We start from the raw sequence: 11,451 nt of genomic DNA on the forward strand, positions 1-11,451 counted from the left end.
CTGTGACTGTACCAGGTTCCCAACCAAGGTCGGTGCAGCAACTTGGCGAGCATGCAAACACCCAGAGGTTCCTATTCGCGTCTTTCTCTCTCTCGTTATTCAACGTCCGGACCAACCGTGTCCACCCGCTCACTCCACGGCCTACCTATGCGAGCACGATCCACACACTGTGACGAGGAACGCGTGCGGGCCGAAGGATCGACACGTTCGCCCTTAATTCTCTCAGAGACGGGTCAACGGTTTGAGTGGATGTGACAAGTGGTTTGGGGCCCCAAAGAGTTCCGGTTGGCCCTCTTTGGCAACGCGGTAGCAAGAAAGCTTTAAAATGTTTTATTTGGTGCCTAAGTTTTGACGAGACTTCTTTTCATCGTTCACCTCGAATGACAAGACCGCATGCGATTGTGTCTGCATCACCTGCTTTATAGATGTCATCCAAAAGCTGAGAAGTATCTTTAAAACAAACAAAAAAGAAGCATTATTAACATATTAAAAAGGTCACTTAATCGAAAAGTAAATACCTCCTTTCAAAGACCAATGTGTTTTACCTCACTGTGTATATATTCTCGATTTGTTTACTCCGAGTTTGCATTTTATCTTTCTCTTTTTATTTCTATGAAATGCTTGAAAAGAAAAAAAAGTTGAGGAGAATAATTGTTTCTTTTCTTTTCAATAGTACCTTTCTTCTTCTTTTTGCCAGCTGGCATTGTATTGTGATTGTGTTGTGCCCAAGCAGTATACTCTTCCTCCTCCTCGATGCTCTGTGTGTGACCCATTGGTCGTGTTCTGCGTGAGCTGTACAGTCCAAGCGCTTTAAAAATGTCTACGCCTCCTCTTCTGAGCTCTGGTACAAATGCCTTGTCCAATATGTTTTTGTTTTATGAAAAAAAAAGAAAAAGAAAAGAAAAAAAAGGAGTCAAACTGGATGGGTAAGAGGGGGGAGGTGAGGGGCACTTCAGAGCGGAGAAAAAAGAAGAAAAAAAACTTGACAACCGCTAAACTCCTCACCTCAACCCTCTTGGATTTCTAAACGTATTATAATCTTGACTTTTTTTACATAGTGTGTACAGATGATTATGAATGAGATCAACATAGGAACTAGAGGATTGACACTTATGTTAACTTCTAACATAGCTGGAGTAGAAAATGGTGTGAATAAAGTTTCACTACAGAGAGTGTTTGTCTGAATCATTTGTTGTGCCACAAAGTTTGAATACATTTTAAAGATTTCACAATGTGTTTTTTTTCTTGTACAAGTACATGTGTACTAATACATAGAGACCAGAAAACCAGTTGTGGAGTTCAGAGGCGGGAGGATACAGTTAAAGTACCATAGTCGTATAAAATAACACTTCCAAATGGTAAAAGTGAAGGAAGGCACAGTGTTATCAGCAAAATGTAGCAAACTTGAGCAAAAGTTATTGAGCATAATATGCATTAAGTTCTAGAATATATTCAGTTTCTATCACAGGAATACACAGTAGAGCACGTTGATGTTTCAGTTGATGTACAGTTTTTCCTCTGCGATGTAGAGGAATGAAGTAGCAAAAAGTGGGACTACTCGAATGTGAAGTTGTACTCAAAGGCAACGGAGGGCCTCTCTTGCCTCATCTGCTCTCCTCATGGTGACTGCTGCCTGAGAGAGTCTTGAGGCTAACTGTGCCAACCACTGAGCTAACGATGCTAACACGAAGGCTGCTGGCTCGACCCCTGGACTGGCAGGACAATTGAAGCTGGCAGTTGAGAAGGGAGGGCGGGGGGCAGATTGGGTGCACTGGGCAGCTTCCAACACCTTTCTGGAAACGCATCCTTTGTGCTGCACCAGAATGAATGTGGGGGCCCCCACCAAAATAAAAGCAGCAGCACTGCCCAGGCTCCAGGGGGTGCTACCTGTGCATAGCTCTAAAAAGATAGATATGTACTTTATTAATCCCCAAGGGGATTTTTTTTGTCACAGTAGCGTCCCACATTTACAGACATCAAATGGAATAAACTAAAGATACAAAATAAAATAAGCAAATAAAATAAGAACGAGGATGACAGATATTTACAAAATGAATATATATATATATATATATATATATATAAAACAAATAAATTGAATGTGTATTATATATATTTATATATAGATCCATCTATCTATCTATATGAGCAGAGAGGACAAGCAGGAAAAGCAGATTTTTTTCTTTTTAGCAGATATCCTATTTTATAAATACTACCAGGTATATTTCATAGCTCAAAAATACTAATATAGACAATTGGTACTATTTATTACTTTTTAAAAAATTTTTAGTGGCTCAAGGTGAGTAGACCGGCTGCCACTGTGAGGTGTGTAGAGTGGGGGAGACGGAAGTGGGCCGTGAACTAAAGCTATTGCTAAAACAGTTTAGCTCGTTGGCCCTCTCCTGGGAGCCCCCTGGCTATCTCCCTCCAACCTTGAAGCCAGTGATTTGCTTCATCCCGGTGCACTCCTCCCTCGTGTTATTCTGGAGTTTGGCCTCCAGCTTCCTCCTGTAGGAGTCCATACCCTCCCTGAGCTTCACCTTCAGGTTGTGCTGGACTCTCCTGAGCTCATCCCTGTCTCCAGACCTGAAAGCAGCTTTTTTCTTGTTAAGAAGAGCCTTTAGGTCCTTGGTAATCCAGGGCTTGTTGTTGGGCAAGCAGCGCACAGTTCAAGATGGGATGGTGGAGTGTTCACAGAACTTGATGTATTCTGTGATACAGTTTGTCATGCCGTTGATGTCCTCCCCATGTGGTCCACACAGCACATCCCTGTTCGTTGAGTCAAAGCAGTCCTGCATGGCGTCATCAGCCTCCGGAGACCACCTCCACACAGTCCTGGTGGTAACAGGCAGCCTCTTTACCAGAGGAACATACTTAGTCAGCAGGACCAGGACATGATCAGACCTGCCAAGAGGGGGAAGGGCAGTGGTACTGTATGCATCCTTAGCATTTCCATACAGCAAGTCCAGACTGTTATTGTTTCTTGTGGGGCAGAACTTTACCCAGGGTGGTGTGGTTAAAGTCACGAGTGATAGTCAGAAAGCCGCAAGCGCGCCGAGCTCATCGGTCTTATTGGCTAAGTGCCTCACGTTCTCACGTACTGTCCATTGTCGAACAAAGTTTCACATTGCTCTGTAAGATCTGTAATCTACTGATATGCATTGATTAGGCCGATCAAGCTTTATAACTGGAACTTAATCCCAATATTGATCCCTGTGATAGTGACTTACCTGAGGCCAATGGCTCACCTGTTCGTGGGATTGACTGCAGGATGTTCTGGGCTCCAGTCTTCCATCAGCTCCACTGATTCCAGTGACAAAGCTGATCCTTAGCAGACAGGAGATGGCTCTGGTTTGCAGGCCATCAAACTCAGAGTGACACTAGAAACACACACACACACACACCTCCATCTCTGCTGAAGAGGATGAAAATAAAACTGTTTCAGGTTTTGTTCACATCTTCTTTTGCTCTATTTTTACCTCTCTGTTGCTATTTCTGTACTGTCTTTTGTTCCCCCTCCCTTTCCGCCCAAATGTACCTCATTGTTCCACTCGCTTTTAATCAAACCTTTGTCTGTTTGAAACTTTATGTTTGTTACATCACATTCTAGACACTCTGAATGTTACCTTGACTGTATCGGCTTATGTGGTAAACACATTATAATGTCCCTTTCCACAGCACAAATACTCACTATTCAATGTGTTTTTTTTATATAAAATAAAGTTTTTATTCACACGACAAAACTATCTGAAGAGAAACAGGAGACTATTAAAGGAACAGGATGGAAAATATTTAATATATTGATCCCGACGCATATATTGATCCGATCGTTGACATAACCACGAGGCCGTCAGCACGACTCACGTTAGGGCTATTGCTTCCAAATAGAAGAGCAGCAAGAACAAGCTCTCAGATGGAGTGTGTGTGTGTGTGTGTGCGTGTGCGTGTGTGCGCGTGCGTGCGCCACAATCAAGCCTCAGAACAAGCAGTGGGAACGAAAGGTCAACAGCGAAATGAGGAAATCGATGCCATGAATCATTAAGCGAGCTCACCCCCTCATACATACACACACATAGTGTCGCTCTGCCTAGGAGCCATTAAGCTGAGAACTGCTGCAGCCTTGCTAATGCTGCAAACTACAGCAGATCCTGAGGTGGTGGCGTAGTTCCATATGTAGTCATATATTTTCTGTACAGGGATGTGTGCCGTGCTGCGGGGGCTGGACAGATTTCCCAGGAGAGAGAGTGGAAAACTGTGCTTCATGCAGCAGGTTTCTTCATGAGTGCAGTGTGTATGAACACATAATATGCAGAAGTGTGTGTGTGAGAGTGTGGAAGCTCATGTGGCATGCTCTTCCTCCATTATCTCTTGGTAAAACAGAGTGTTTCCTGTACCTCCTGCAGCAGCAGCCATAAATCAATCAGAAGGTTCTTATTCAAGCTTTGACGCATTAAATTCTCTTCCAGGAGCTGTGCAGCTGCTGATGACTGTATTTATCCTGCATTGCTTTGCGGAGGGGGCAGAGGGGGACTTTGGTAAGTTGCCTGTGAAGCAAGAAATGGTGCCATATTTTCCCTCCTCAGTCTGTTTGTGCGGCGGCTAAGAATAGCATGACAGGCTCCGAGGAGATGGACAGTGATTTATGGATGTTGGCCTGCTGCTGCTGCTGCTGATGATGCTCACACAAACAGCAGCATCTGTTAGCGAGCTGAAGGAGCTGAGGCCTGACATCGCCATGCAACACTTAGATAAGGTGTTCACATGGAGGATTAGTGAGCAGGTCTACTACACAGGCACAAATGGGCCTTCATCTTAAAAAATATCAGTCAAAGAGACACCAAATGACCACAACTACAAACAATGACTACAGATAGACACTAAATGACCACAAAGACACACACATCAACAACACAAAAAGGCTAAACAACAAAGTCTTGATTCTCTCCAGGAGAGGTGGTGAGGCCCATTGTGTCATAATGAAAAGGTGTGGAATCTTTCTGTTCAGTCAAAACATAATTGATTGTGATCGTCCAGTGTTGAGTTATCTTCACATGCGATTGTACATTTCTCGTACTGGTGTACTTGTACTGCAGAGAGTTTTTAATCTCATAGAGGGTTCAAACAAGGTCGCTCTGCTTTGAGCACCAGCAACTACATCTCCTGCTAAAACCTCAATATTAGAGGCCATTACAGGAGCTGCTGATGTAGGGCTATCCTCTATGTAACATATGATTACATATACCAAGTAGATCTTGGTATGAGGACATACACCTCTCGCTTAGTCTACAAATAGGATCTGCCACATCAATTTCCGAAGTGAATAGATGATTGCAAACAGAAAACTCTCCTTGTAATACTTGTAGATCTGTATGAGAGGTAACAGGTGAATCATTAGGTGTATCATTTTTACATCTGTATATGCCATCTCGTAATGATGGCATTGGAGAAATAAATTAAGGTTGGTTCTTAAACAAAGTTAACATCTTTAAAGGTCTTGTTTCGTCTGACCGGTCCAGAGCTCAACGAATCAGTTCACAATAATCATATCATCATCTCAAGGCACAAGGCTACTTATCAATAGGTAAATTGGTGCCAATAATGTCTTTCTGTTCATGGACTAATGGATTTATTGACTAATCATTGCCTCTCTAATATTCTCCCTTCCTGCAGTAGATCAGCTCAGTTTGGGTTCAGTCTTGCTCTGCTTGGTTTACTTCTCATTGCAATCCCACAACGTCACCACACGGGGGTGCTGCTGCCCTTTAAACCAGGGCTGCTGCCCTGCTCAAGAGACACTCAGAGGGACTAGATTGTCAACCAGTGTTCTGCGGCACACCAGTGTGCTGTGAAAGATCATCAGGTGTGCCGTTGGAAAATGTCCAATTTCATTTAATTGCTCCCAAAAATAAATATTTTTATATTTTAGTTGCCGCAAATAATTTTCCATTGTTAAGCGTCCGAGCCTGCAATACCTAGTAATGAAATACTCTTCTAAGCCAGTAGGTAGCACAATACTTTCTGTGACATTTAGCAGACAGAGCAGTGCCTCGCAGGGCGGGCAGTTAAAGGTACAAATATGTGGATTATAGGAAGAGCGCAGCCTCACCCGCCCCTCTCACCCTGCATAATTCCCCCGTCGACGCTGTGGAGTCCTTCCGCTTCCTGGGCTCCATCATCACCCAGGACCTCAAGGGGGAGCTGAACATCAGCTTTATCACTGAGAAGGCCCAGCAGAGGATGTGTTTCCTGAGGCAGCTGAAGAAATTCAACCTGCCAAAGACAATGAAGGTGCACTTCTACACTGCCATCATTATGTCCATCCACTGCTCCTCCATCACCGTCTGGCACGCTGCAGCCACTGCCAAGGACAAGGCCAGGCTGCAGCGCATCATCAACTCTGCTGAGAGGTGATTGGCTGCAATCTGCCGTCCCTCCAGGACTTGTGCGCTTCCAGAACTCTGAAGCGGGCAGGGAAGATTGCGGCCGACCCCTCTCACCCTGGACATAAACTCTTCGTGTCCTTCTTCGTATATATATATATATATATATATATATATATATATATATATATATATATATATATATATATATATATATATATATATCTGTGTCTGTCCACAGCTTAACTCACATACTGGTTGCTTACTTTTGGGTGCAGTGTCTCGTGGTTTATCAAAACAACTTCTACTGCATGTTTGATGCTAACACGCTTCATCAGACCAGCCCCTAGTCGCTTAATTACACAGTGGAGTACGTTGAAGAAATTCTTTTTTCAATTTGCTCACTTCCAGTGTTTTGCTGCGGTTTGGTCTCTCTGAAACATTACAAGGGTAGTGATGACGATTAATAACGATAATTTCATGAACTGATAACATTCTCTACATTTTCCCCCGTAAGCTAAAAAGACATGTTTTTCGACTATACCTTGAATAACGAAAGTAGCACTTTAGTTGCACTTAAATGGCACTCACTGATAGCACTTTGTAGTTTAACTTTCTTTAATAAATCATACATTCTTGATTCTTGTTGTTCTGAGTTTGTACTCACGGTTGATTGTACTTATTGTAAGTCACTTTAGATTAAAGCATTAGCTTAATGAAATCTAATGTGTGTGGAAAATGATAACTCTGCAATGGCATAATTTCACTGTATCTCCATAATGTGCCATGACTCCCGCTCTGATGAATATCAAAAATACACATCAGACGAGTGTGTGTGTGTGTGTGTGTGTGTGTGTGTGTGTGTGTGTGTGTGTAGCAGCAGCACAAGTCCTACTATTAATAATCTGATTATGCAGCAGCGTCGTTTAAAATTAGATGAGAGATCCAGCAGTGCTGTCTGCTGAAACTATATATCTTTGCGTCTGACACAACACACTTCTCGGAAGTGTTTCCATAATTGGAAGTCTCCGCCTCAGCCTCTTTATCCTCAGTGCTCCTTTAGATGGGAATGATTTGCCACAAGCTTTTATTCAGCCCCTGTGATCTAATGAAGAACAGCAATGCACTCAAACGTCAACTTAACATCATGAATGGCAGCAGTGAATATTTATAAGGATGTCACAGATGAAACAAGGACACAAATAGTGAAGAAGAGAGAAAACGGTGAAGTAAATGAAACAGATTCGGTGTTAGCTAAAGCAATAGCAGAAGTGCAACTGAGAAAATATCTGAACAGAAGATGACACCAAAGGACTGGGGCATTTCCCTTTGCTGCTGAAGATGCTCCCTGATTTAAACCTTAAAGCAATAATGTTTTTCTTTTAACATAGCACCCAAATTTAACATAAGTAATGGAATTAGCAATTCACCAAATATTTAAGCCATTTATCAACAGCACTCGCTGTCACATGATAGGACAGGTTCAACTTCACTCGCTCTACTTTCTATTCAATAAAGTGGAAATATACGAGCTGCGAGTGAAAAATAGAGCGCTCTCTGTTATGTCGGCATAACTACAAAGATCAGGATCTGATCTAATGATGAAGCTCACTTGATTTTTAGTAGTTTCTAGTTGAGTTTGATGAGGAAAATAACCCCCTGATACAGAAAGAAAATATCTCAAAATTGTGTACTTATTTGTCTTTTCATAACCCCCATAATTCCTCCTTTTCTTACACCCTTTCAGGGTGTTGCATTTCGGGGGCAAAAGCCATCACTACTGCTACTCACTCCACTCTGCCTTACCAAGATTAAATCATGGATGCAAACCAACTTTCTTAAACTCAACTGTGACAAATCTAATTTGATCATCATCGGTCCCAGATCCCTCACCAAAACCAGTCACCACTTCTTTCTCACCATTGACAAATCCATTCTGTCTCCCTCCCAACACATCCGCAACCTTGGAGTCATGTTTGACAGCAAACTCTGATTTGAATACCACGTCATACACCTCACCTTTCTATCACTTCTATCACTGCTTTCTTTCACTTAAAAAACATCGCCCATCTCCGCCCATCACTCTCCTCTTCTGCTGCCGAAACCCTAATACATGCCTTCATGACCTTCAGAATTGATTACTGCGATAGCTTTTTTTTAATGACACAACATCCAACATTCTCAATAAACTCCAATACAACCAAAACTCTGCTGCCCGCCTGCTCACCCACACCCGCTCCCGCCATCACATCACCACTGTTCTCCAGAACCTCCACAGGCTTCCCGTCCCACAACGCATCCATTACAAAAATCCTTCTCCTCACCAAGACAGTCCAACACAATCAGGCCCCCTCCTACCTCACCGACCTGCTCCACCACCACACTCCATCCCGTCAGCTCCGCGCCTCTGATGCCAACCTCCTGTACATCCCCCATAGGACCAAGCACCAAACATGAGGTGACAGAGCCTTCTCTGTATCCGCCCCCTCCCTCTGGAACTTGCTCCCCAAACTCATTCGTGACTGCTTTGACCTCCCCACATTCAAATCAAAACTCACCTCTTTAGAACTGTTTTAATGTATGACTGTGTGCTCTCTTACTGCTTTTACTTTTTAAAATTTCTTTTATTCTATTTGTTTTATTGTTTATTTTTTAGTATATTTGAACTGTTATGTAAAGTGACTTAGAGTACGTAGAAAAACACTATATAAATAAAATGCATTATTATTATTATTATTATTATTATTACTACTACGGTAGCGCGGAGCGGGCAAACTGAACACTGGCTCGAAAGAACGCTTTAGATGTTGGCCAACATAGTTCTCCTCCACACTCAAAGAATATTACCTTGAGTGAAAATGACCAATCTTCCTATTTTTAAAGGCTCTTTTCATCCACTGGGCTCACCTTTTCCATGAGGGGCCATTTGCTGTCGCAGTAGATTTGTTGAAATGTGCTACAGCCACTTTCAGCCTGCTGTATGATGTTTCAGTGGCCCTTTACCCACATCCAAGTTGTTTGAAGATGTCTCTCTGTGCAATGACATAAGTGATAGCGCTGTGTGTTGTTATGGTGGTGACACATTCCTTTTTAAGCTGTAGCATTACCTCTCTTCTCACAAGCTGCAGGTGTACTTTCCTTTTCCTCTCAGGTTGAGGAGCACCAGCGCTATCAAATTAATGCGGAGGACAGTAGAGAACGAGCAGGCTGCAGTTTATCAATACAATGTTTAGAGTTTTTTATTTATTTATTTGTGAATAAATATAATTAATGAAAATGTGTTTTCAGAATCTGCTTTTTAAAGTAACAGTATATGATTTTTCAGCATTTCCGGAAGAATAATGGCTGTGATGTGTGAAAACGATAAAATAATCATTCAATCTTTACGCTTTTTGGTCTATGGTTTGAGTAATTGGTGAGTAAAATAATGTGAAAATAAAATCAAAACTAATTATGACTTTATAACAATCCAAAAACAAATAATCAATAAACTAATACCAGCCAACACACACACACACACACACACACACACACACACACACACACACACACACACTAAACGGGGGCCTGGTCAAAGAGGGTTTAAATTGATCATATTCAGAATTTGTTATGCCTTCTTCTATAAAATGTATTGTTTTCTATTTTTGTGTGCAATTTAAACTTTTTTTCATGGGGTAGATAAATAGAGACAAGACACCTCAGCTATTTGGAGTCATATTGACCCGCTCCCTCAAAATCAAGCCAAATGAGTCATAAGGAGTTGTATTGAAAGTACTTTTAATTATTTATGTACGTCTGTTAATAAGCAGACATTTCCAAAAATTATCAAGAGATCAGTAGAATGAACGAGGTGTGTGTGTGTGTGTGTGTGTGTGTGCGTGTGCGTGTGCGTGTGTGTGCGTGTGTGTGCGTGTGTGTGTGTGTGTGTGTGTGTGGCAAGCCAGGCAGACAAATTATCCTGCAATGAAGCATGAAGCGTGGTAATGAGCAATTTGAATCTTCACCGTAATTATTCAGTCTTCTTTTTCTTTTTAAATACCAGCACATCTGATCGGCGAATTGTTGTTCTGCTGGATCGAAACAACTAAAACAGCAAAAAAAACATCTTCCCACTATAACTGCAACAATCGCTCTCAGAAGTCACTTCGAGTCTGGAAATAAGAGACATATTTGAAATTACTAAGGGAAGGCGTCATCTCATGTTCGCACACTCAGCAAGAGGAAAAAGCCGAGGCTGCAGTTCTGGCAAAAGCTGTGCGTTCTTTTGAAAATGAGCAGCAAATGTATTGTCATTAGCATAGGATCACAGATGACAATGGATCTCTTTTCCTTCCGGGGCAAGAGAGGAAAAGAGAAAAATATGATAACTTGTGTCACAGTTTTGTCAGTAGTCTTTTAAATCTTCTTAAAATCATAACTATCTGCTTCTAGTGATATGCTCAAGATTGAGAAAAGGACTGGAAGGGGGGAGTTGTCAAAGAGGTATGCATGAGGACCTGTCCTTTGGATCCCACATAAAATAATTCTGAAGGACTGCCTTTTTTCATTTACAGTACATTTAAAAAATCCAGCACATCCTGTCTCAAAACAATGCAGAAATGTTGATGCACACATTTGTTACTTCTAGACTGGATTACTGTAACTCCTTATTATCAGCCTGCTCCGGTACGGCCCTTGGGTCTCTCCAGTTGATCCAGAATGCTGCAGCTTGTGTACTGACGAGGAAAAGGAAGAGCGATCAAATTACTCCTGTATTAGCTGCTCTCCACTGGCTTCCTGTAAGATCAAGAATTATATTATAAATCCTTCTCCTTACCTACAAAGCCTTAACTGGTGATGCACCATCATATCTTAAGGAGCTTATAGTGCCATAACACCCTACTAAAGAGTTGCGCTCACTGAATGCAGGGTTACATGTGGTTCTCAGAGTCTTAAAAAGTAGGTTGGGGGGCTAGAGCCTTCAGTTATCAAGCTCCTCTTCTGTTGAACAAGCTGATGGTTGTAAGCACGGTCACCTTGAGTAGACTTAAGACTTTTCTCTTTGATAGCACTTATAGTTGGGGCTGGCTCA

The sequence above is a fragment of the Clinocottus analis genome, unplaced genomic scaffold, assembly GCF_023055335.1.
Source record: "Clinocottus analis isolate CAN_PGR_092001 unplaced genomic scaffold, fCliAna1.0.p SCAF_18, whole genome shotgun sequence".
Taxonomy (NCBI): domain Eukaryota; kingdom Metazoa; phylum Chordata; class Actinopteri; order Perciformes; family Cottidae; genus Clinocottus; species Clinocottus analis.